This window comes from Nyctibius grandis, chromosome 15 (assembly GCF_013368605.1).
Source record: "Nyctibius grandis isolate bNycGra1 chromosome 15, bNycGra1.pri, whole genome shotgun sequence".
Classification (NCBI taxonomy): domain Eukaryota; kingdom Metazoa; phylum Chordata; class Aves; order Nyctibiiformes; family Nyctibiidae; genus Nyctibius; species Nyctibius grandis.
In genome coordinates this window covers 1,669,917-1,696,891 of record NC_090672.1, presented here as the reverse complement: position 1 = coordinate 1,696,891, position 26,975 = coordinate 1,669,917, and the positions used below count along the sequence as shown (strand labels likewise).

At 43.9% G+C, this 26,975-nt stretch overlaps 1 protein-coding gene across 1 annotated transcript in view; it reads left to right on the top strand.

Annotated features, from left to right (window-relative positions):
- The window catches only part of SHISA6 (shisa family member 6), a 262,276-nt gene that overhangs the window by 109,026 nt on the left and 126,275 nt on the right, over positions 1-26,975 (top strand). The gene's annotated exons all lie outside the window — the stretch shown is intronic.

The window sequence follows — 26,975 nt, the reverse complement described above, 5'->3', positions numbered from 1 at the left end:
CAATAACAGTTCCTGGGAAAAGTGTATTTTTGGATTAAAAGTGAGAAAAACCTGGTTTGAGAATTGAAAAATGTTTCAAGTTTGGAAAACATGAAACCTACCAGAAGGATATTTCCAAAGGAATACATTTGTTCAAGGGAAATGTTTGCTCCTTTTGAAAAGTTGATTTCCCTTCAAAAACTGTTTTTGGCCAACCCTGTTCAGATGGTTGTGTCTGAAAGAAAAACCAAAGGAGTCTCAGAAAGGGCAACTGTGGCTGATCCCAAGCATGGCACAAACTTTAGGAGTGTTTCTGTTTAAAGCAAGCTGTGGATATGTCCCCATTGGTGTTTAATGTTAAAACTACACCAGCTGGGTATAAAAACAGAGCCACATCTCTGGTGCATCCTTGGCTGTGTGCCCTATGCTCTCAGCTTGGCACTCCAGGGACATGGACCGTGTTCTCCTGGGTCTGGGAAGCGCAAGGGTCTTGCAAGTTTTGTGATTTTTGTTAGAAATGAAGGGTTGGGGAGAGTTTGGGAGCCAGAGGGGATCATTTGGGAGCCAAACAGAACCTGAGCTGTGAACATGGGAGGTGCCAGCACTGGAGCAAGGGAGTGAGGTGAAGAAGAGTTTAGTGTCTTCCCTAGTGTCACCCAGGGAGTCACAGGAAGGGCTGAGAAGACATCCCAGCTCTCTCCTGCCCTTTAACCCAGCCAACACCTATTAAAGGTGGTTATGCTGTGCAGTGTGTCTGCTTGAGTATGAAGCATGCAACAGAGGTCACAGGCTGCACATAAAGAGCAAAGTGAGGGAATGTGCTCACTGCAAGTTCCATAAATGTCTTTTTGCAGCAAAGCTTGTATAGCCAGTGAAGAGGTTTTCCATGTCATTATGATGGGCTAAGCATGTAGGATGCAAATTGGCACACAGATAAGCAGCCCTAATTACTACTTACCTTGTAAATGTCATATTTTGTCAAACAGGAGGTAAAATGTATCATCCTAGCTAAGCTAGAGGAATACTGTGAGGTGTTAGCACAGAGATTTTAATGCTCAACTAATTAGAAAAAGTCATCTCTCACACTCACGAGGGATTTGATTACTTTTTTTATGAAGGCTGGAGGTATCACACCATTTTCAGATGATGTAATTAACCTGACCTATTTGGTGGCTCCATATTAATGTTTCTTTGTGATGGATTTACAATAAAGCTTCATTATTAAAGACTTCAGAACAAGATTTATTATGATCTTGTTTCTTTCCATTCATTATTTCGTTCTTCTCATTTGGAAGTGAGTCAGGACCCCTGGGCGCTTTTCTTGTGCCTCCCAGTAATCTGCACACTGCTCTAGAGAAGACTTATGGGTTTGACCTCTCTGTTTCGCAATTTACTGGGTTGCAAAGTGAGTGCAGAGATAAACCACTTAAGAGTTTCACGAGGCTTACGTAATTCTTCTAAGAGCACAAAGAACCAGAGATGAGACAGGCTAGCAAAGGGCTGGGAGTTTTTCAGCTGGTACATATTGTTATTCATGGTCATCTTTCTTCTTGCAGTTCCAATCCCAAATCCGCTGTGTTTAGTGGAACAACTCCCACTGACTGCAGTCGGCCTTAGATCGTTTGAAAAATTTCAAAGGCGCCACATACGGTTGGGCACCCGGTCGCCATTGAGGGCAGTGGGAGGTTATTCATTAATCCTCATTTGTATCTTAAAGAAAAACCTACAAAATCCCCGAGCTGAGCATTTCTTTCAGCTGTAAGGTTTTTTTGGTCTACAATAGGTTTTGAGAGCATTCTGTATTAGAATCAGAGCATAACATTCAAACTTTTTTTTCCTAGAACAAACTGTTACAGAGAAAACTGCAGACAGATTTCTATACCTGTCTTAACTTCAAAGGTTAGAAATCAGCCCAAACCCCACTGAATACTTTGTTTCATTGATTGCCAAGGGCAGAGCACTGGTATTAAATAAACAGATGTAAAACTAACCAGAGCTTTTAATTTCTGTTGAGATAATGACGAAAGCTTATTGACCCAAGGGTGATACTGATGGAGTTACTATTACACATCAATAGCTGTGGCCAATTCTTTTGTAGTACACTGAGAAACATACTCAATATTTTGATGCCTCAGTTGGAGCTGAGCTTTCCTAAAGACCTGCTAACAGCAAATGTGTTTTGTTTTGTCCACTGGGAGCCTGTCTTTAGACACAGGATTACCCACTGCTTTCCACCAGCACAGAGTCCAGCCATCAGGACAAAGCAGGGAATTTTTCAGGTGGTGCCAAGTACCGAACTCCATTGTCTCCATAGCCTGAGCACACTGAGCAGAGATGCTGGACAAGGCTAACAGTGTAACATGCAACACAAATTTAATGAGCAGAAAGTGTTCTCCACAGTGTCTGGCTAGGTCATTCCTGGCATCAGGATACCTCTCCTACAGTAGACAAAGCTATTTTTCCAGTGCAGAGCTGTCCCTCTGTGTTATGCCTGCAGAATAAGAACTCTCTCTGTCACTGGACACAGAAGATTTATTTAAGAGATGAGGTGGCCCTGAAACACTATCCCTGCAGTAATTAATTGGCTACTGCCGTAAAGCACAGTAGCAACATTTGAGAGACATTATCTTCTGTCCTGCTTGAATTAAGAATTCATAAGGGCACAAATCATTCCACAGGCTCTGTTTTGCTTTAAGTTATACTGTATACAAATTATTTGAGAAGAGAAGCTGATTAATGATATAGAAAAAGAGAGTCCAGAAGACAATACATCTCTTCTCTATCTAATCTCTTCTACCTTCCAGTCTTCCCGCCTGCCTTCAGGACAGTGCAGTGGAGAGGAAACCAAATACTCAAACTGCTGCCCCAGGCCCCTTTTCTGTTTCTGTGTGTCTCACTGGGGTTATGATAAATACACACTTCTGTAAAAAGCTTTCAGTTCTGATGCCAGAGGAAAGCAACTGTCATCCTCAGCATCATCTCTATTATGTTCAGTACTTGCATCAAGGCAGGAGGCTGCTTTACCATGTTCTAATCACCTTCTATCTGCACCAGGTATTCATTGGATTTTTGAGTAGAAAGATGGATGTGATTAGCTTGTCTTTATCCTGCAATCCATTAGGTAACTAGATTTTTACCTCCCCCCTCTCCTTTTAAGTTTTCAGATCCTATCTCGGCTTTCCAAGCATGGTGATAGTGGTTGACATGAGCTGGAGCAACAGACGGGACGGAAGTGGCATAAGAGTCAGACATGCATTTGCCAGATGTGCTAGATTCTTCATTTAAGTATTTACAAGGCCAGACATGTCTCCCCAGCCTTGTTAGACTGGGATGTGGTCTATGTCTCCCAGACAGGGCAAGCACAGCTTAATACAAATGTCACCTGCACCTTTCCAAATCCCTCATGGCTCCTTCCATTGTGTCCCCAGAGGATGAACAACATGAACAGTTGTGCCCAGAGGCTTGCACAAGCATATACTCAAAATGCAGCCTAAGGACCTTTGTGATGCATACAAAAGAAGGATCTATAGAGGTTGTGTCACTCGGAGCTGCTTGGCTATAGCCTTTCCTTGGCTGCAGCTACGAGTGGCTATCAATCACTTGTACCAGCATATTCACACCCTGGGCAGACTGCAGACCCTCTGCAAGTTGATAGTGTGGCCCTCAGGCCAGCTGGTAATGCCAAGGCATAATAGTGGGTGAGTGTTGTTACAAAACCTGTTTCTGTGGCCACTCTTGCCCAGTGCTGTTGGTACAGTGTCCACCAAGCTCCAGAGAAGCTGTTGGGGCTCTGCCTTTCCAGGATCAGGCCTGAACAACCATGAAGTTGCTAAGCTGGTGTCCTTTGCCAGCCTGCAAGGAAGCAGTGCCAGTTGTGAGTGTGTAAATAAAAGCCAGGGTGAGAGGAAAGTGTGCCTGGCAGAGTTGCTGCAGCTGGGTTTAGTCTGAAGACTCAGACTGGCAGAGCAGTAACTTTTAAACAGAAGGATGTGCCACAGCATCCCTAGAGTGGGGTAGAGCCTGTGGGTGTTGGAAAGGAGCACACAGACCCCGGCCAAGTGGCAGAGCCATCCTGGAATGATCTCAGAGGCCTCTGGCATGGCCAGTGGGAACGGAACGTTATAACCTGTCAGTTATAACCTGTTCCACAGCATCCTCCAGCTTTGCAGGGAAGACCAGCAATGCACCTGGTGTAGGGATAAGTACTGCTGAGTCAGGGCTTGGACTCTGCCCAAGGGCTGAGGATGAGAGATGTGTAGTGCCACTGCTGGTGCTGGCTCTGGACAGAGCACTGGGGTGGAAATGGCTGGACAGTTTCATGGTGAATAAGATAATTCTGTCAAAGTTGTGATTTGTTTTTTTTTTTCCCACAGGAAATAATTTCAATAAATGTATTTTCATTTGTTTGTTTACTAAAGAAGCTTTTCAAGCATAGGAACAAAAAGCTTTGACTGATGAGTTTTTGCAAGTTTTTATTAATTTTACTTTTAGGCTGATACCAGTATATGTTTTTACTGTTCAAAACCAGAACAGTTTTGAGAGGAAAAAAAGAAGTGAGGGAAATTTCAAAATGTTTTTTTTCTTTTTTATTCCAAACTGGAATTAAAGCTTCAGAATGGTGGAATAACCTTTTAAATGGAAATCACAGAGCCCTCCCATTCCCACAAGAGCTGTCACCCTTCATTTAGCACAGGCATCAGGGGAAATACATATGTCCACAAGCAATCAAGTCCACAGTGTAACAGGTTCCCCAGCCTTTTGAGGTGTTTAAATCCAGGCTAAACAGATGTGTCAGGATTGACACAGGGAGGGTGAGCACCTCCTAACAGTGGGGTGACCTAAATGACCTCCTGAGAGCCACTCCATTTTTCTGAGTCATCACCAATGACTTAACCTGTTGCAGCACAGGCCACTGAGTTAAGATCCCTGACCACAGCAACATTGGCTTCCTGACGGTCGTGCGTGCCATGACTCAGTCTGGCTTGGTTTATCTGGTGAGGATCAGCAGGATCACAGAGCACAATGTGCTCTGGCTGCAGAATGATCTATGGAGCATCAACTCAAGTTAAATTAAGCTCACAAAATGAGCTTTTCAGTGGGAACAGAGCAGAGCTGTAGGGACTGGAATTAGACGAGACCAAAAGTGTCAAGGGACGAGGCAGGCTGAACCAGAGCTTATTTGCAGAACTTAAAATGAAATCACAACACACCTCTTTCCTGAGCTGCCACAGGAATCTGAGCTGGAGTCTCTGACCCACAACGTACAAATGCAATTTGCCACCATTCTAGGCACCTTGAGAGACCAGAATTGGGCATATCAGTATGCGGTAAGAAATCAAAGCAATAAATCTGCTAACAAATGAGAATTGCAAGAAGAATTGATTCTAAAAGAGGAACACAGCAAACCAAGCTCAACAAGTTTATTTCTGCAGAAAATCCTTACTTCCAAAAAAGACCATTTGGAGGCTCATGAACAAAAAGGAGTGTGGAAGTAGAAGGTGACCCTCAACCAAAACCCTGATTTCATATCTGTAGAGGAGCTAGCAAAAGGTATTTGAGATTTGGGGCAGAATCTGGACCTGAATGTAGAGATGGCTGGTTTCTAAGAGATTAAGATGGGAAAAAAAGAGCAGGAGGGGGAAGAGAAGGAGGTGGAGGGAGTACCCGAGACCTCCAGCAACCCTGAGATGGAGAAGGGCCAAGCTGCAATATAGCCAGCAAGAGAAACTTGAGGAAAGTGGGAAAATGATGGGGGAGAGAAAGTAGCAGATGTTTCCAGAAAACAGAAACAGTGCATTAGGCAACCTTTATTCCAAACTCTGTGCTAATATGGTCATTGCCTGTAGAAATACTCTGATAACAGGGGACAACAAGTCAATGGCTATGTAAAGATCTCAAAATCTCAAAACCTTACCGACTGGGAAACAGAGGCTTTGCACGGTCTGCCTGCTCTCAGATCTTGCAGGACTCTGCCTATCCTCAGACTTTGCAATGACCATAGAATTACACATTATTCTTTAGACTTTTTTTGGAATTAATATAATTAAAAATAAGAAAACTGCATAATCTCCAATCTAATGGGGAAAGGGCAGCTGATATTCTTCATATGGGGTAGCTGAATTAACTACAGAAAAGAATAATCAAAAGTGATCTTTGCAGCTCAGAGGCAGTAACTGAAAGACCACAAGGGAAGCCAAAGTCAGATATTAGCTCTCTGATTTAAAATTAAAACAATTGATCAATTGTCCTTGCTAGAATTAATAGCAAAACAAACAAGGCTGCATTATAAAACTGAAATTCATTGTCTAGATCTGGCCAAATCCAAAACTATGGGGTCTCTCAGGAATCTTGTGGATGTTTATTATGGTTGAATGAATTGCAGTTTTTAGTACATAAAATACAGATATTGGACAATTGAAAAGTAAAAGTCATTCTAAAAAGAAGCTAAAGAAGCTGCTTTTTTTTTTTTTTTAATGTGTGAATTAGGAGTTTTCAGAGCTGGTCAAACTATATTCAGTAAACGGCAAACTCGGAAATGGGCAGCAGTATCTGGAAAGAAGGAGGTGAAAGTTCAGTCAGCTTTTTATGCAGTAATTAAAATTAAAGAAACTGCATCTTCTCTGACCTAGGTGGGGAAAGCAGCTGCTCTCGGTGTTCAGCATGATCAGCTCGTTAGCTTCTGTTTAAGCCTTGGTGGCAGAAATGTTGCAATTGCATTTCTGTTCCTCAGTTTCTATGAGAGTATGTGCTTATTAGTAAGTGCAGGCATGTTACCACGAGCAGAGCTCACACCAGCGTATGCTTCCCAGCCTGAGCTGAGAACTGCTGCATTCGACACAGAAATGGGGATGTAGTCAAAAACTTTGCTCAGCTTTTGCAAAGGGACAGAAAGAGAAGTACGGTCACAGGCACCTTCATAGCTTGCTAGAAAGTGTGTGATTAATTTGCATTTGAAAGCTCTGCTCTAGACAAGGATCCTTGTAGGACCCGGTGGGAATCACTGCGGCTCCAACATCAGTGTTGCTCTTGGCTCCCGAATCCCTCCCAAGACACCTTGTGATCGTGGTCAATGGTCACCCTTCCAGGTGTGATGAGATGGACTACCCAGACTCTCAGTACTTGATATCTCATGTTATTCTTTTACCTCATGAAAAGGAACAGCCTCTTCAAAATGGAATAATGTAGAATTCCTTCTTCCTGTTTTATAGTTTTGTTCCTGAGGGTGAAATACTCTGGCTTGGTGCTACCAGGCTGTTAGTATAGCTCCTGGTCTTGGGATCCTGCCTGCGTTTGTCTCTCTTGCAGGCTGAAGCATTTGAGCATGGCCCTTTGCAGACGCCCCCGTCTCAGCATGGTGCTCAGCGTGGGAATATAGCTGACCCCATGTGTCGTTCTCATAAAACATATATAACATACAAGGAGTCCCACCAAATATGGAGCTCACTGGGAATACGGCACCAAAATGCCTTTTGAAGTAAACAGCAAAAGGGAACCCAGGATAAGTTTTGGGTTCAGTAAAATAAAGAGCAGCAGAGTGTATCTGCAGAGCATTTGAATTAAGCCAGGAATTAATGACCCAGAACTCAGGCTTATTACGGTGTCCCGCCTTTGTTATTGCTATATGCAATTTCCCTGTTGTATTTAATCTCTTCTTGGATATTGATGCATCCTTAAAGTCTGCATGTGTAAACAGGATGTGCATGGCAGTTTTTCCTTGGGCTGCCAGGACTGCAGGTGCTGCCTCTGAATCGGAATTTCCCTGGATGTGGTTGCAGAACCGGACTTCTGCACAACGGGGGAGCGGCATGCTGGGGTGGGGTTCCTGCTTGCTGGCAGGCAATCAGCTGCTTACTTTTATTTGGAAATCTATTGTTTTGTGTTTAACAATGTGTTTTGTTTCAAATTCAAGATTTTTCTTTAAATGGCAGTTGAAAGATGTTTCATAATGAGCTAGCTCTGAATGAAAATATAAATTAATTCCCTTGAAAGACGTCAAAATTAAACATTTCATCTGGAGTGGAGGGAATTACTTGTTTGCTTTTCTTTTCCTTAAACAGATAGTTCAGCAAAACTAAGATGAGTTAATAAAATATTTCTGATTCTGCCATTTTTTTCAAAAAATTTCAAGGACTTGCAAAATTCTGCAAACATCTAGAACCCTGCCAGCTCCACTGCATTTAACAAAGATACTTCCTAGGGCTTTTTAAATCCCAGACACATTTCCTCCTTTCTGCTCCTCAACTCTGTAACTCCAGTTCCTTTGCCGACTCTCAGAGCTCCTTCTTGATGTCTTGTTAGAGTCACAGGGGTGAGATTTTCAGATCTGCTGTAGCGTAGGGAGAAGTGGGTATGCCAGTTGCATGGGTGCACACGCAGGACAAGAGCACCCTTTCCTTTTGAGCTATATCCACATGATAGTTCTGTAGAGAATTATGAGATACAGCAGATGTGGGAGGCATGGTTGGTGATTCCCCTGACTGACTATGCATTTCCCTGGCAAAGGGAAGTGGATCGTTCTCATAGTAGTATAAATTAGGAATATCTCCTTAGCAGTGATGATTTTACACTTGTGCAATCCTTAAAGTCAGTAAGACTGGAAACAAATACAGGGAGTGATTTTTGAAAAGCTATTTCTCCTTCTTTATATTGTTTGATCATCTGCAAGAGGGAGGAAATTAAGTGCAAGAGGAGTTCTAAAATGATGGTGAAGAATCAAGTATGCTAAGGGAATTCTGCTCATGCAGTATCTCATCTAACCTGTGTTATGAAGTGGTAGGTAGCTGCCAGTGCCATCAGGCTGGGAACAGCCACCGACACGATGCTACCAAGATGCTCAGTCCATCTGTCCAGGTGCTTGCTTCACAGCTGGGTGAAGCACCCTACCCTGCTCCCACACCACTCCTCCTGACCACAGAAACAGTCTTGACTGTCATTGTATATCTTGAACAAGAAGGAGTGGTGTATTGCTCTGCTCCAGTTGTGGTGATCAAGTGCAGGGTTACCCAACAGGTAACCTTTTGAGACATGCTGTAATCTGGAATGCTTGGGATCCCTGGGATTTCAGGCAAGGTAATAGGATGCGGTCACCTTGGGACAGAGGACTAGCTGCTTTTATATATCACAATAGCCTAAGTGAAGTCAGTGAGGGTACCTTGCACTGAAACCTCTGAGAGAGGAGACCCAGGAGCAATGATTGCTGTTTAGTTCAAAGTCTGCACCCAGTGCCCCAGGGAAGTAAACAGAATATTAAATCAAATACTTCAAAGCTCCCTGTGCTCCTTTTAGAAATCTCAGCAACATCATGCTGTCAGGCTGTTCTCGAGCAGCCAGGGCTGGGTGAGCTGTACTGGGAACTGACTCTTCCTGACCCTCTTCTACTTCAGCTGGAGTTGTGCTTGATCAGCATTTCCAGGCAGCGTCTGCCAGAAGGCCACAGGGACCACACTAACCATTGAGTCTGAAATCTTGCATTCAAACCAGAGAAATCTCTACTTATAATGTCTGCAACAACACTGTAGCTTTGCTGGAGAGAGGACATCTGTTTTGTAAGAAGATCTAGTTTTTATTTAAAAGCTTCCTCTGATGGAGACTCAACAACGTGCTCAGATGATTTATTCCAGCAATGGGTGTCCTTCACTTGTGTATATTTGCACCATACTTGTAGAAACATGTCTGGTTTCAGGTTCCAACTGCTGGCTTCTGTGCAGCCTTTTTCTCCTTGATAAAGGCACGTCCCCACTACCAAGCTCTCCTCCCTGTGCAGTTGTCTGAAGACTATTTGACTCACAACAATTCTTCTGCTTCAATAAATTCAGTAATTTAGGTCACATTTCTCACTAGAAGTGTGTCCTCCAGACCATGGTATGCTCTCAGAGCAGGTGGCACCACTGTGTACACTGGCCTGGTCTCATACAGTACCCTCCACACCAAGAGACCAGCGTGCATTGGGGTGTGCTGCCCAGGACCCTTTGCCAAGGAAGGAAGAGAGTAGGATGATTATTTAGCAGGTTTTCTTAGTTGGTTTTCTTCCAACTTATTTTGCATCTGGATCATCTTGGTATTTCAAGACGTTTTTCTGTCACTCACATGACTCTTCTGCCATTAATGAAACTCATAGGATATTCCAAGAATTTGTGTAATTTCTGCTATGTAAGTTTAATTTATGAGGGGGATAAACTGATATGGGATATAAAATTACAAGACAATGGATTTGTTTACTTAAAACTATCTAGTTTCACTATAATCTGCCTAAATGGAAAGAAAGGAGGTGTTATATAGCACCTTTTAAACACCTAGGACTTGTGGAAGAGCTGAGTTCATATTTGGTTGACTGTTGAGACCAAATGCCCGCTCCCCAGCATGAGCTCATGAAGGAAGACTCTAAGGTCAGTCAACGCCTTCTCTTGGAAACACAAATCTTTCTTACTTGTTTCTTGTAGAGACCTCTGTGCATGTATCTCACACTGTGTGCTCAGGTGTCTACCTCCTGCCTACTTAAATCCCGGTTCAACCTGCGTGCACAGGGAGAAGCAGTCAGCTTGGGAAGAGCTCAGCAGGCCATGGGAAGACACATAAAGTGTGTCATGGCTGGTTATACCATGTGTCACTGCTTCCATAAGCCAGTGAGTGTATATTTCCTCAATGCAGACATGGGAGAGTTTTTGACTTCCTCGCAAATTTTTCCCTCTTCTGTTTTGGGACTTCTGTAAGCAAAATGCTGTTCCAAGGTGTAGGGAGTGGAAGTTAAATAAATAAATCATCAATTGCCTGGATGTGTAGATTGAAAGTGTTTACACAGAATAGCTAAAAGACTCTGCAGGGGTTATAGGATGACATATACAGAATGACAAACAGCTGAACTTAAGTAAACTCTTATATTCCCAAACCTTCAGGCAGTGTCTTTCAAAACAACTTGTGTTGATGGGCTTTAGGCAACTGTATGTGAAGGCCTGTCCTGTGAATGTACCCCAGCACGTGTCACCAAAGGCCATCCTAAGAATTGCCACACACATCCGCACACATCTGTGGGGTCTGAAATCACAGACAGAGCAGTGCCGCACTCAGACATTGTTATGGGCAAAACGAGCTTGCTATATATACATGTGTCGTGGTTCAACCCGTCAGGCAGCTAAATACCACACAGCTACTCACTCACTCTCCCTCTGCCCTCCAGGGAATGGAGGAGAGAATCGGAAAGGTAAAGGTAAAGAGACTTGTGGGTTGAGATAAAAACAATTTAATAATTGAAATAAAATAATAATAATAATAATAATAGCATATACAAACAAGTGATGCACAGTGCAACTGCTCACCACCCACTGACCAACGTCCAGCCCATCCACAGCTAGCGATCCCGGAGGAGAGAAACCACAAAACCTCAATCAGAGAGAGAGCAACTTCCCGGCCAACTCTCATCTATATACTGAGCATGACGTTGTATGATATGGAACATTCCATTGGCCAAATTGGACCCATTTCTCTGGCTATGCTCCCTCACACCTTCTTGTGCATCTGCACACTAGCAAAGCATGGGAGGTTGAAAAGTCCTGGATTTCTTAGCAACAACTAAAAATATTAGTGTATTATCAACATTCTTCTCATACCAAATCCCATACTAAATCCAAAACACAATGCTATTCTAACTACTAAGAAGAAAATTAGCTCTACCCTAGCTGAAACCAGGAAAACACGGAACTCAGAAATCATTGTTTCAGTCGGTGTTTTAACAGTCTAATTGTCAAAAATGTCTAAATAGTGGGAAAAAACCCTAATTAATAAAACAGTTAAAACTGTTATACAGAAGCTCCCTGGTATGTACCTCTGTTCTTTAGGGTTGTGCTCACCCTTCCCATGTCCTTCTGTGTCCTAAAATCAGCAGTTCCTGCTTTCCTCAAGAAAGGGAGTAGGAGAGGTAACAAGAAGTCATTAGCATCCTTAGTCCTTCTCTGGGAGGAGTTCAATGTTGTTGGTGGCAGTTTCTCCCTCCTTGTTTTGGGTCTGCTTCTGGCTATTTTTATACATTTTTCTCATGACAACCTACTTCCTCCTCATCAGCCCCCAGCTAAATCCTGACAGTTGCCCAGGAGCCTCCCCAGGTTCCAATAACACAAAGAGCTGTTGTTTGTCACCTGGCTTTGTCAGGCCATTATCACGGACTGGTCCCTGAGCAGAGCTAACTCAGGGTAAGTTTACTAAGTCATGGTCACTGCACAGTTATAACAGCTAGAATAAGCCAAAACAAGCTCAGGCAGAGGCAAATCCAGATCAGTCCTGAGACCGCATGCTGTAAAATCAAAAGAAAGCCTGGAGACTTTCACTGGTAATGGGAAAAATTATATTTACTGGTCTGCCAGTTAGGAAAGACTGATAGAAATAATTCTTTCACGTAAGAGAACTCATTTCCTTTATATTACTTGTAGGTGGCCTCCAAACCTGTGTAGCTGGCTTTCTTCAGAGCTTTGTCTAATGGTGCATGTTCTATCAAGCACTGCTAGGTAGGACTGAACACACTCGGCACTACCTTTATGGGCAAAGTAGAAAGCTACTGCAGGTCAGTAGGATAAAATGAGCTCAGAGAACTGGGGTTATACGTATTGGTAAAGTGAAGAAACTGCAATTTGAGAAGGGATTGTCATGGAAAAGAGAACTGAGAGGTGTAGGCAAAACCATAAATAAGTTGGCTATTTCACAGAACAGACCAACCCTGTCCATCCCTAGCGTGACCTAAGTGCTTCTGTCCCACGGGCACCACAAGTTCATTTGATACTCACACCCTCTAGTGCTTGCTGTTTCCTTATATACGTTGAAGCCACACCCCAAAGCACTGAATTTGGTGTCATATGAGGAAAAAAAAGAAAAGATGGAGTTTTCCAGACCAAGTTTATTTGTAGTAGAACAGGGACTTTCCTGAGGCATATTGTTTGAAGGATAGTTTTGCCTATATCAGTGGATTCCTGTGAGAAGGGGTTTCATAGTGGTGAGCTGACATCATTCCAGGAATAAAGTCTTGCAACAAATCTGAATATTGCTGTATTGTTTGTTAATCATTTGGTTGGGTTGTTCTGCATGCCTCATGCACTGCAATATTGTGCTGAAACACCAAGCAACTAGATAGAGGCAGGGAAAACTTCGCTTATGAGGACTACGATAGATGAAGGAGATTTAAATAAGGCTTATATGCCTGAAGTGCGATTTACAGATGAGCTGGTGTCTGCCTGTGGAGACCAACTGTAAAGTCTAGGTGACCTCCTGGTGTCAGAGAGAGCAATCTGTCTAGCAAGGTTAAAGGACTGGATTTAGATTGATTCAAGAGCTTGTCCAATAAGATAAAGCAGTATAGTGAAGGTAAATATTTGCAGCTTTATTTGCTGTGAGATTAATGTAATTAGTTTGGATTTCTTCACATCCTCCAGCCTCTTCATAAACACTGCACACTGTTAAATGCTGCAATAATGAAGGCATTTTGTCTTCATCAAACTGGAGGGCAAGAAGCAGGGGAGAGCTATTCTTGCAAAATATTAGCCCAGTTTTGCAGACCCCAGAGGATCTATTAATTTAGGTTAGAGTCTCTGCATCTAAGTAAGGGCTGAGCTTGGTAAGCATGTGAAGCTTTCCATAGCCCCACCTCCATCTGCTTCTGGGCTTTTTTTTCCCCTTTCTTTCTTTTTTCATATAGCCAGCGCAGAACCTGGTCACAGAGCAACCCAGAGCGTGGGGAGTTTGTCTGGATTGCCTCCCCAAGGGCTGCCAAGTAGGGCTTTAGACTGCTAGGAAAATTCCACAGCTCCGTTATCTGGCATCATTGCTGTGAGATATTGCGCTCAGAAATCCTGAATCTCAGCTGTCAGATGATAAATGGAGTAACTGATCATAAGGAAGTGGGAGATAAGAGAGAAGGGAGAGTTTGGTCCTAGTTCAGCCCCAGTAACCAATGCAAGTGTCTCTCTGTCACATGTAGTGGGAAAGGAGAACATGGCTTCTCTGGAAGAAACTCGAGATAAACTCAGCATCACCCCAGTATAACTATCATTTGTTAATAGCTATCTGACTCCTGCCAGCCACAGCATCACAGCATCACTGTGACTAGAGGCACCTCTGGAGACCCCCTAGTCCCACCCTGTTGCTCAGTGCAGGTTCACCTAGCACAGATGCCCCAAGACTGTGGCCAGCTGGGTTTGGGATATGACAAGAAGAAAAGCTTTTCTTGTGTTTAAATTGAATTTAAATGCCATTTCAGTTTTTATATTCATTTTTTCCTGTCCTTTCACTGAGCACTGACAAGAAGAGTCTGGTTCCATCTCCTTTACCTCCATCACTGCTGAGTTGCTACAACAACAGGGATTTACTCCCCCCCTCTCTCTGGCCAGGGCAGCACCCTGCCAGTTTCCTCTAATGCAGATGGAAATTGAAATAAATTTCAGCTCTGTTATTCAGAAAGTTTGGCTTTCTACCCATTCCCTGTCCTCTCAACACTGACCATCAGAAACACAGATGGGCAATGACAAATCGAACAGAAAGCAGCTCTCTTTCACTGTGCAAGCTGCTGGCAGAAGTTTTGTGTTTTGGTAAATGAAGTCCAGCCTCAAAGTATAACTGGCTTCTCAGCACACAGCCAAACTACCGTCTGTGCAGGTATTGATAGGCAGGAGTCCCAAACTGGCCGTTATTGGAAGCTTCTCAGTGATCAGAAAAGTGAATCTGTACCAATATGTGCAAAATCAATTAAAATCTGCATGCCTCCAACGTAAGACAGGCCAGCCAAACCTGCTGTTGTTTCATCAGCCCATCATGACAGCCCCTAATTACTTGCTGCTTGTTTTTTTATAACCATTCATTCAAATGGCTGTTTCAGTTTCCAGAGACTGTTAAGTACTTTTGGGGCTATTTCAAATATCCACTTGTCTGTCTCTCTGCTCTGTGATTTACTTTCCAACCTGGAGACATTCGTTAGTGGGGTGCTTCACTAGAACTCATACATATTCTATGATTATTGTTATCAAAATAACACTGTCCACATTGGCTTATACAACAATAATGATACATGGCTTGATGAGTTATTAAGCAAGTCCCAGATGGAGATATTGATCAGGTGGTTTTGGCTTAGCTATTGAAGGGTAGTAAAAATTGTTTATTGTCTTGACAGGGATAATTCATATCATACAGCAAATATCAAGTGAAAAAGCAAAGTTGTGTCTCTAATTTTCTTCTATCCTGAGTGTGTGAAAGTGAAGTGCAGGGGACATGGGGAGCTCATGGGGCTGGAGGGTAGGTTGCCACATGACAGGGGCTTCAGGGAGGGTGGATGAACATTGTAAGCCAAAGCTGGAGGAAGTGCTTGTGTAGAAGAAGAGCACCGTTATTCAATGGCCCCATCAACCATTTCCACATTACAATTTCTGGAATAATATCAGGCTTTCCTATAGTAGTTGAGTGGATTTTGTATTTCCAAATTCCAATCTGGTTAGGAGACCTGAGCACCCAGAAGGACTCTGTCGTTTCAGTAGTGCCTGGATGAGATGATTTAGTGACCAAAATGAAGCACCAGTCAGATAACATTGTCTAAATGGCACTTTGTCCACCTGCCTGTGCTACCACCCTACTGGTACCAGTGGGGTTAATGAGGACTGATGAGGTAGGGACTGCTGTTTTAGGGCTACAGTCTCTCAGCAGTGTCCCCAGTCCCACACGTGCTCATCAGGGGTCCTGCTTGTACAGGCTTCCTTTAGCTCTTAGAGTCTCCACTTCAACCCGTAAGTGGATCAGCACATTACTATTTCTACAAGCTTACTGTAGGTGACTGTCTTCTGACTGTAATGTGGATCAGTTGTATGCCAAAATGTGAGCATAAGGTAATTTTAGGTCTGTGATTTCTATATAGAAATCGTCATCAAATTTAGTCTGTTGCTGTCAGCACAAACCACCCACCCAGAGACCTGAGTTTTCCTGAGGTGTTACAGAAAGCATTTCCCTTTTTGTAAACTCACCATATGCCCTGCTTCCTAGTAGCACAGGAGTGGTTCTCCTGGGTCAGAAATCTACTATAGACCTACCCAGTCCCATCCAGCCCCACATCTCCTCTTTGACAGGAGAGCCTTAGAAAAAAAAGTGTAAGACTCAGGAAAGCACAGAATTATCTTTCCCCTGTCTCCACACTCCTCCTACCACTCCCAATAATGAGGCATGTAGAGATTTCTACACCTGACATTGTACCTGGACTGTCATGTCATTATTTGGCTGTTTAATCTGTTTTTGAATTTCCTGCGCTTTTTTTTGTTTTTTTTTTTTCCCTTCCCGTGGCAGTGAGTTCCACAGTTTAATTAGGCAGTGCATGAAGAAATGCTTCCTTCTGTTTTCTTTAAACTTGCTGAAATGATCATTTCCTTAGGTGGACTCTCATACCTGCATTTTGACAAAGTGTGCATAATCTGTCATCACTACCTCCTTTGTCATTCACATTTTTAGAGACCCTGCATTCCTGCTTCCCCAGGGTGAGCCCATGCAGAGAACTTCTTGCAATGTAGCTGTGCCTTAAAATAATGAGGGACCGAAATATAGCTGAAACGTTTGATAGCAACCCAGCCTAGAGCCACGCTATGTAGCCTGGTAGCTCCAGCTCTGAGTTTGTGAAGCACTCGCTATTGGAGATTAATATATCCTGGTAATTGAACAAAGTAGGACTGATCACCAGCTTCCCATCTGAGCATCTTCAGTGATTTAATGCAAGCCCTCCTTATTATATTAGTGCGTAATCAGGACTGGTCCTGCTGACCTGAGGATCTGATCAGCACTGAGTAGATTACCAAACCTTTCCTGATACCTCTTGGGAATAAGTGCCAGGATCTGCTCTCAGGATGCAAGCTTAGCATTTCTAATGGGTGTATCTGCACAGAAGAGGCTCTGGGCAGCCATCAGTGATAAACAGGTTCTTTATTTAGGAGTCTAAATAGTTCTGCCCTGCCCACGCTGATGACCACCTGTCTGCCAATGGAAGTCTTTAGAGGATGCTGCAGACCCAAGGACCTGTTAACTCTGCTAGTGTAAAGAACTGGTAGCCTTGGCTAAGGTGACACTTCCCGATTCTCTTGCAATCAAAAGGAGGAGAGTGCTGGACCAGTCCCAGCTGTGGTGGAGGCTGGAAAAATGGTTGCAGGTGTTAGGAAGGTGGGAGGTGAGGTTTAGCACCACACATCACAAGATATTTCCTGAGATACTTCCGAAATTTCAGAGTCAGCACAGTTCCCTGTCCCCACTGTATTCTGCGTGTGGCCAGCACAGGATTCACCACGTTCATCCTGGGCTGACAAGCAGCCTGGACACTAATGCCAGTGATAAATGAGTGTTCAGTAGGGAGGAACAGTGTAAAGCCATTGTTTGTTTCTCCGTCTCATCCTCAGGAGCTTTTCCATTACGTCAGTAGGGAACATTGAAGAAGTCAGGTGAACAACTAGCAGTGCTCAGCTACTGTCTCTGCAAACACTACATTTCTAGCCAGCTTGGGGAAAACCTCTTTTCCTTCCTTTTCACAATTTCCTCCTTCCTCTGTGTCTAGCATAGGGGTACCTTAGCAGATTGCTCGGCAGAGCAGCATCCCAACGGGCTCCACTAGCTCTAGGGAACAGGGTCTGCACTCACAAGAGAAACATTAGAAAATTTCCAAGAGCTCAGGAAAAGGAAAATGTTTCTGCCACAGGGAGAAGGAGACACTGCATATGTGTCCTAGTACCCACAACACTAACACATAGTAATTTTTGAATGGGAGTCTTCCTACCTCAGTGGGCTGAGCCACTCCAGCTCCAGAAAATAAAGCAATGAAGAGAGCTGGGCATCTCTGATCACACTGTTAGGGTCTTCCAGGAGATTCACTTAGCCCAAGAGGTGCTGAAGACATGGGTGGGGAAAAGAGGAAGGACACATGGCTGCAAAGAAGCAGACGCAGCTGCCAGTGTACATATGGCACTCGTGACACAAGGGCATGGAGCCCTAAATGACATGTCCTCTGAGCTTTCTCTCAGCAAGCCCTGTGCAGCATAGCCCTGCAAGAAATCCCAGTGTTCATCCACAGGTGTGGCAGCTGCCCAAAACTCTGATGACAGCCAGAGGGAAAGGCAAGGAAGGTGTCTGCATTTACTCACCTGGTCCTGAGTCCTCAAAGCTAAAAGGAGAAGACATTTGTATTCATGTTAGGGAATGGTTCCTCTTCAAATCAAGGAAAAGCAGTAGCATAGGCAGGATTTTCTGAGGAAATCTTGGTCATCTGAAAGTCACCAGTGATGGTAAAAGGGATCTGGGTTGCCTGCTGGAAGAAGGTGAAAGCAGCCCTGGCTGCAGTTTCTAGCCTACAGTGGAGATGACCAGAGCACTAGGTTTAGCATGCAACCAGCACACCCACTGCAGGCGCTGGCTGCTGGCTGCAGCAGCCATTGGAGGTCACAACCAAAGCTGATGCCAGACAGCAGGTCTTGAAGGCCCTCTCAGAGGGTGAAAGCTGAGGAAATATGTTTCGGAGGTTGTACCAAATAACACCATCAGACTTGAAGTGCTGGCATCAACAAAAAAGCACCATGAGGTCCCAAGGGAGGAGAGGGGGCATCCCAGGTCCTTGTCCTCTCTGGTCCCTTATAACAGTTAGCACTGTTGCCGTGTGCTGGGTATAGCCACAAGGCCACTCCAGTGCTTATTTCTGGCCATGCCAACAGGTATTGTTAGCAGCCTCACACTCTCCCAATGTCTGAACTGAGGGACTGCTTTTCCCCATGCTTTCCTTCTCTGGGTTTTCCCATCCTGAGACAAACCAGTTTTTAAATTGCTCCATCCCCTGGGCGCTGCTACTGGAAATCAGGAGGGTCTCCAAATTCTTGCTTTCTTGTTGAAACTCCCTGACTTCACATTGACTGCTTTGCCACCCCTGGGGGCTCTGCCTGCTCCAAACACAGGTATGATAGCACAGCCCTGGGATGAACTTGCTTTCTGTTGTTTTGTGCAATACTCACAGTTCTCTTCCTGAAGCTGAAATGCTGGGGATTTAATAGGAGATTCAGGAAATTTAATACAAGTAGCTTACAAAGCATTTAATTCACTCTCTGAGAGACTGTAGCTGAAGTCCCTTGCATCACGAAGTGATAACACTTTCCTTTCTAAAGGGAAGCCATCATATGATCTACTTGGTAATGTCCTTATCATTCTTTAATTGCTGCTTTTGTTTTTAAACAAAAAAATAAGCATGAAAAGAAGCCAAGAAAAGTATATATTTACATAAAAGTAATTCAGATATATGAATGAAAGGAAATGAACCAATTTAACAGGCAGGAAAGGTTAAAGATGATTACATGCCTTATAATCTATGCAATCTCTTTGCAACACTGCTCATTCTAGACCATGTTTACTGTAACATAAATAGTCCTGTATTTTAGACCATTCCTTTTAAATTGCTAAGTATTTTTAATGCATTAGGCGGAGAATGATGTTGTTTAAGGAAATAGACTGGTGCTGGGGACCAGCACACACCTGGCTGTGTTGCGTGCTGTGTAGAAATGTCCCCCAAATGTTTCTGAGACCTGGAGAGAAGCAGGCTGAAATTTCAACCCCTGCTAACAAAGGCATTGTGTTCCTCCTTATATTGTTGTGGCCTCAGCAAAAGAAATACCACTATGAAACTGTAATGCCTCATTAAACAAACACAGATCAGAAGAAGCCCCATGTGGGTGCCCTCCAAACATGCTCATCTGGCTGAGCCCAGAGAAGATGTGTGTGGGGGAATTACTACAGTCACTGTAGCATTGAGGGGCCCCACCTGGGAAAGACATACCCTGACCTGCAGAACAGACCATCCAAACGCACAGCTGGTGGGAAGAAACACAAGGAGAGCTCATGAAACCTCTCCCAGCTCTCCAGTTGCAGAAATAAGACTTTGGTCACCACAATCTTTGACCCTGGCATCTCACAGTTTTTCTTCATGGCAGCTCCTTCCTCCCTCTCATTTTTGCCTCTTCATCAAAGCTTTTCCAGGTTTCCCTCCTCAGTTTTATTGCTGTCTCCCACTCAAGTCTTCAATGCTCTTCCAGACTGCTCTTAGTGGTGGTTTGGAGTTCAAGAGCAGGAGGTTTTTCCATCTTTCTTCTTGTCTTCAAATCCCCATTTAAGATCTTTGTCCTCAGAAGCCCTGATGCCAACCTGATCCTCTACAGTCCTGCAGAGCTCCAGGTCAGACCCACCTCTTGGACATGAGGGATCAAAACCCACATAAATGAGCCGCCACAAAGCTTGCACAGTGGCTGTGATGTGACTGTCTGCTCTAGTCCTTGATGCTCTCTGGAAGCATGCTCTTTCGATCTCATGGTTGTCTTCAAAGCAATACTATCCAGAGCCTGCCCCTTTGCAGGGCTTTCAGTCTCTGCGCTGTCCCGTTTGCTGTGGCACCCCAAGGAATGAAGATATACACATTTGTAATTTTTTCCCCTCTTCATGAAAGATGATTAACAAATTCATTCCCACCACTCTTAGGGGAAGTCATAACTGTTGCAAGGCAGTTTAGACCTCATCACCACGTATTCATGCACACTGCTTAATTCTGTGTTATTTCCCCTGTTTTGTGAATGCCTTGGGCATTCTCCTTACTACTTCACCTCAAAACAGGACAAACGGAAATGGTCCTCAGAAATTCAGGCTTTCCTTTCAGTGGAAAGCAGTTCACACATTTCAGATATGAAATTTCAGGAGTGCACATGTTTCAGTAGTACCTTGAAAAATATGAATGAAAAGCAACACATTGGAGCTTCAAAATAGCCTGGGGTGAGATTTTTCTGATGAGAAGGAGTGGTGGCGAAAAAAAAAGATAATTTTATGCACAACCCGAGATGGAGCTGGGTGCCTTTTTATGTCAAAAACTGATCATCCTATTTTTGAAACAGTGCCTCTTTTTTGTCTACATGAAGCAGTCCCAGGGAGGGAGGACTGTAGCTGAACTATTCTTTTTTTTTTTTGCATTTTTATCACAAATTTGTGCTATGCATGTGCAGGTGCCAGTGTAGTCAATAAGGAAAGAAACTGAGAATTTGGTGCCGAAAGCACAAGTCAGTGCTACTAAAAAGAAATTTCCTTAGGCCCCAGGAAGCAAGACTCAGTCTTTCTTTGTTGAAGTCAACCACTGGGAAGAGGCAAATGTCATAGCCCTGGCTGGAAGGCTTCAAGAAGGTCATTCGTGATGTTCTAGGAACAGCGATAGCCAGACCTATATTTTCAGTCAGTTCCAGGACTTCACGAACTTCACCCTAATTCCTAGGAAATATCCTTTTTTACTCATCTCTGAGGCTCAGCTGTGCAGGCTGGCCCTCTGTGTCTTTCCCAGACTCTCCCTGGTTGGCCCAGCTCCTGGCTGCTATTTATCCTGCTGCCCTACTCTTTTCTCTAGGTGGCTTTACAAAGCCCCGGAATTCAGTTGTTCATAAGGAGGGAAAAATTACTGTCTCTCTAAAGAGTATTCATCCTGACTTTGTGTACAACAGAAAGAAATTATTAATGGGTAGACTTCTGTCCAGCGTACTTAATAACAAGACACACAGGGCTGGGTAATCTGTGAGCAAAGAGGTCTCTCACTGGCACCTGCCAGCAGCAAGGGTAGCAGGTGCCAAGAAGTGATAAGACAGACAGAAAATTTTAAGAGTAGACTAAGACAAGGGGACACAATTTTGTATTTGCCTTCAAGGATGTTGCCCTCCCTTGAAGGCTGTATTCAGGACCCTTCCAGGATCCAGGGTGATCAGTTCACCTGCCTCTAGGGGCTGCATAACAGATATGTACAGCTGGGAACTGCCACACGTGTACCTTGGAGCTTGGTGGGGGAGAAGCTCTGGGAATAATTCACAGCTGAGCTATGACTAGGGCTTCCATTGCAGGGACAGACCTGCACTTGGTGTGGAGCAAGGCTGACAGGTGAGACTGATTTCTGTACACCCTACTGGCTCCCTTCCCTCCCATGGCTGGGCATTCACAACACCCAGCAACTCCTGTATCAGAACACCCTTGTTGCTGATCACAAGATGTAACCCCAGCCTGGAGCTACGCATGAATTTCTGAAGAGCTAAAAACACAGGCCAGTCATTCCAGTATAGAGGCATGCAAGTCATTAACAGGCTGTCCAGCACCACCAGCTGGGCAGCAAGGCAGCAAATCGTTGAAAAGATAGTTTAAAATGTTAATAATTGATGCCACAAAGCTCAGGGCAGTGCATTAAGCTACAGGTGTCCTGGACTGCAGAAGATCATTTAACCAGGAAGAAAACAGACAGAAGTAGCAGAGAACACTGCCCGTGGTTAAATTACAGAGCAAGCTGAAGAGATGGCATGATTGATTAATCTCTATCACAGCATCAAGAAACTATGAAGCAAACATACACTTTGGTGGGCTTTATCTCCCAAGTGACCAGCAGAAGTGTCAGATTTGGCTGCTGTTTATCAGGAAGGTGGTTTGTATGCAGCCAGGGTAGTGGCACAGTTAGCAATCCATGCAAAACGCTTTCTAAGGGATATGGATGATACTGCAGATCAGCAATGGAGATGCAGTCTCAGGCCCAGGGGATGGAGCTCTTCCATGACTTTGTGCTGCTCAGACAGCGTGGGAGCCACTGCATCTTAGCATGATGGCTGCAGATCTGAATGTCTAAAGCACCAGAGGTTTCAATGGGAAGCAAAGGGGAAAGTGCAGTTCCTCCAAGGCAGCTCTTTATTAGAATTCTGGTACCTGCTGTCATTGGTGACACATTCAATAGCTTAGTAGAAAGAGATATTTTAATACTTAGAGGAACAGCTAATCTCGTGGAGAACAAGTGAAACTCCCACATGCAGCCTGCTCCTTGTGCTGCACTGCCTCTCCCTGCTCCAGCTGTGCAGGCAGAGCTGCCAGGACCTCTTCTCAAGCTGCTTTCCTTCTGCTGCCTGTAAGCATGCATGTTCTTCTGCCATTGGAGGGCTCATCCATGGAGAAAGCCTGGGCTAGCCTGAATCCTAGCTGCCTACAAGTCCTCAAAGTCCTTGAGCCAGGAAGTGTTGGGGTCCTCCTAAGCAGGACGGGCCATGGACCTCCGTGTTGTCTGGGTGCTGGGCACATGAAAGGACGGTACCAGCGAATGAAACAGATGAATGTAGCCAGACTCAGCATAAAGCTCTGAGGCCATCCATGGAGCAGAGGAGCACCTCCAGGGCACACTGAAGTCTGAAGCATGTGCTCGAGGTTTCTTGAGTGGTCCAGTGGGTCACACTGGAGCTTGTCCTATAGAGCCGCTCCAGCCTTAAGGCTGCTTGTTCATGACAGCACCACAGCAGTATCACAGCTCTTAATACTTATCACACCAACCTAGTGAGAAAAGAGGTCCTGTGAGCAATACTCAGATTGATGTAAACAAAGATTTGGGGGAATTTTCTGGATCTGCATGCTAAGCATAGAACAATGGCAGAACAAAGAGTCTGAGACCCCCTAGGCTCTGAGGAAGACACCACTGTCCTAGCCGCTAATTATTAAGTATTCTGCTTGGGTTATTCTTCCAGTGGACTGTCACTGTTTCCAGCCAGTCCCAGAGGATGACAAAGGATGCTTCTCTACCGAGTTGACAGGAGGAGCTGCAATGATCCAGGACAGCTTCAGGGACTGCGCAAAGGACAATGACTGCTACAGTCCATTTTTCTATAGGGCAGAGAGCTGGGAGGCACAATAACAGACTGGAAACACTGGATTCTGCTTTGAGAGGAGTCTTGCTGTAAGGACCTCACCAGGTAATTTGCCCCAGCAGAAGAGTCTCTGTTGGCAAGATAATGCTGAATTACAGTGGAATCTCACTGTAAATAGTTGTCATCTAAGTGATCACCTGGTGAGACCAACCACAATAATGTAAATGATGGTCAATAAGCTACTGACGGGAAGGAACAAACCTGTGCAATATTGCACTGTTGTAAGTGATGTGTCTGTTCTTCCTGGTAAGTCAGAACAGAGAGAGAAACCCCCTGCTTCTCCCAAGCCATGGGGATGCTAAGTCACAACCTATGTTTGTGTCCTCAGCACACGGTCAAGGTGGGATGCGCCAGTCTTAGCTTTGGTTTTGTGAGTAGGCACAAAGCTGTTCTTTTATTTTTTACCACCTTATTTTATTTTTTCCTGTGGAGGCAAGACATCTGTACTTTCATTTCTTTGTATGTTCTTAGCCTTGTTCCATTTCTCCAGACCTTTACCTATTTGGCTCTGGCTCCAAGTACCAGGAGTAAAACATATATTTATGGAATAAGTAATTTTAAAATTTGATCTTGCTAATTATTACATTCATTATGGCTCAGTCCCGAGGGAGCGCTTGAGGTTTTGAGGGCTTTCTAATCAAATTGTTCTAAAGCTCATTTTGAGGTTCATTAAAACATGGAAGGATCTTTCATCTTTATATATCTTTTGAAATTGTTAATGCTCTTAAATAAACTAGGAGTCTTGTGAAAAATGCAGCATGACACCAAATATACTAGGTAGGACTTCGGAGAAAGGAGTGAAGAGAGTGATAATTTAAAAGCTTTTCTGCAGAAAGTTTTCCAGATTACTTAAAGAAAATGAAGTGGAAAAAGTTTTGTGGGTTTAGCAGAGAGCAAAATTAACTCCTGGAATAAGGTGAAGAGTGAACCCATTGGGAATTATCTCAAAAGGCTGGCATAAAAACCTAAGGACAGTTCTACAAAATTATGACTGTTTGACACTGAGTCACCAGCACTGTGTCCAGCTCGAGGAGGATCAGTAGTCCATGCAATAAGTCGGTGAAGGAAAACATACCAGAAAGGAAGAAGGTCAGCTATATTTCAAGTCACCTTCATTCATAAAATGCTACTTTACCTGCTGGGGGTGAGGTGTTGGGAACCAACTTTGTTTCTTTCCAAGTACATTCTGCACACCACCAGTTATTTAATAGCTTGTATGTCTGTAGCCATAAGGGAATCATGACCATATTTTTCCTTTTAATTTACAAGACTGTTTGCACACTGGGATGCCAGATGGCCTGAACTTTAAGTTAGGAGATAATGAAGTCAAATACCAACCTCCCATCCTGAGAGAAGGAAAGAAAATCCCTCTGAATAGACAGCTTCTTGCTGAGTGCTCACAAACATCTCCATGAAGGGCTTAAAGCCTCTGCAGGGGCAGCAGTCACACCAGCAGGTTAAAACATCACTCCAGTCCTTCTTTAACCATGACTTCAGGCTATATGGGAGAATAGCAGCTGCAGACCCTCCATGCCTGCTATGGGATGTGAAGTCTATTGGATATGCAGTTATGGATTCCCAAAACATGCTTCCAGTCAGTTCCTGTCTCTGCCCCTGCACACTCCTCTTCTCCCATAAGGTTCACAGCCCTCTGTGGCCAAGCTGACCCTGCTCTCTGCAGCCTTGCTCCAATGCTGGAGCAGTTGGAGTAAAAGGTACCAAAGACCTCTCCCTGCAAGTGTGAATTTCACCATGATGGACTTCTGTTCAAAATGAGACTTTGCAATTCAGATATTGCACCAAGCTAGTTGTGGACAACAGAGGAAGCAAGGAACATCACTTACAGGGCAGATAAGCCTCTTCAGGGAAGTCTTTGTTTCCACCTACTCAGGAAAAGCCTAGATGGGTAGGTCAGACATCTGCGCCATAGTCATTTAGAGAGAGGAGAGAAGAATCCTTCTCTCACTATCATGATAAACTGCAGGTTTTCACACACCTGAAATGCTATTTATGTGATTGGTTTTAAAGAGTTCATCAGCCTCACAAAGATAGAGAACATGTCTGTCCCACTGAGGCAGTCCAGTGCCAAATATATGTGCCTCTTCAACCAGGGGGTGAAGCCTAATGGAGATGGATGGTCCAGGCCAGACCATGATATGGCAAACCTAGACACCTTAGTCAGTGAGGAAATGAGGTTCAGTCTCTGAACCCAAATCACTGGATTAGTCCCCAAAAAAAGTCTATTGCTAGACTTTATACTGCCTTCAATGGAGCCTAGTCAAGTGACTATCACTGCAATACAGGGGGCAGCTGTCTTCAGGCTTGTCCTGTGTTTCTCTCTTTTTCTGTCTATGTTTCTGCAGTTATGATTTGGTTTTCATCAGTATTCAGTGCTCTCTATGGGGAAACGATTGGCACTAATTGATAAAATGCTTTCATTTACTTGGTGACAGAATTATTAGAGGCTGATAATTGATGGAATGATATCACACAGCTTTTTTCCAATGATCATATTAATTATATATCCCTCCTGCTTTCTTGTCTACAGCACTGTTGCTTCCATTCATGTTCATTTAACTAAACCATGCATTTCATTAGAAAACAATCAAGTATGATTATATATAGGAAGAATCCCAGCCATAAATAGTGGCATGAGCGTCACAATTTAACATTAGGAAGGCAATAATTTTTTAGAGTGTATTTTGGAGAAGGAGTATTTGCTTCATTTGTTCAGTAAAAAACTGGTCCAGAGGCCATTGAACTCGGGAAGCCATCCCATCAGTTCAGTGTGATGTGGATCTGCATGTTAATGAGTTCACCACAGTAAAAGGGGTATCCACAGGTGTTTCATAGCTTTCCAGCTCTTTTTAATAAAGATGAAGTAGAAGTTCGGTCTTGGGAAGACACTCTGTGGAGCATTAAGGATTTATTATAGGGGCCATAATTTTAGAAAAAGGCATTGTATGAGGGTTGTGAGAGCACCTTGGTCTCTCATTAGAGTTCTTAGATAACAGCTGTTTTCTGGAAACCAGATTTCCGTGCCTGAACTGAGACTGCAGAAAGAGAAAATTACTGCCATGTTGTTAATGTCAAGCTTTGTCCCAGAACCCATTACATTCACGAGCATAACATGTCACAGATAGGATGTGGTCCACCCCTGCTCTGCTGATTTCTCTCCCATTGCAAGGTCCACATTACCACTGACCAAGTCAGAGTGAACAGAAGACGCATTCTTGGTTTTGCAAGATGCACTTGGAGGTACAGATCTCTGTGTATGGG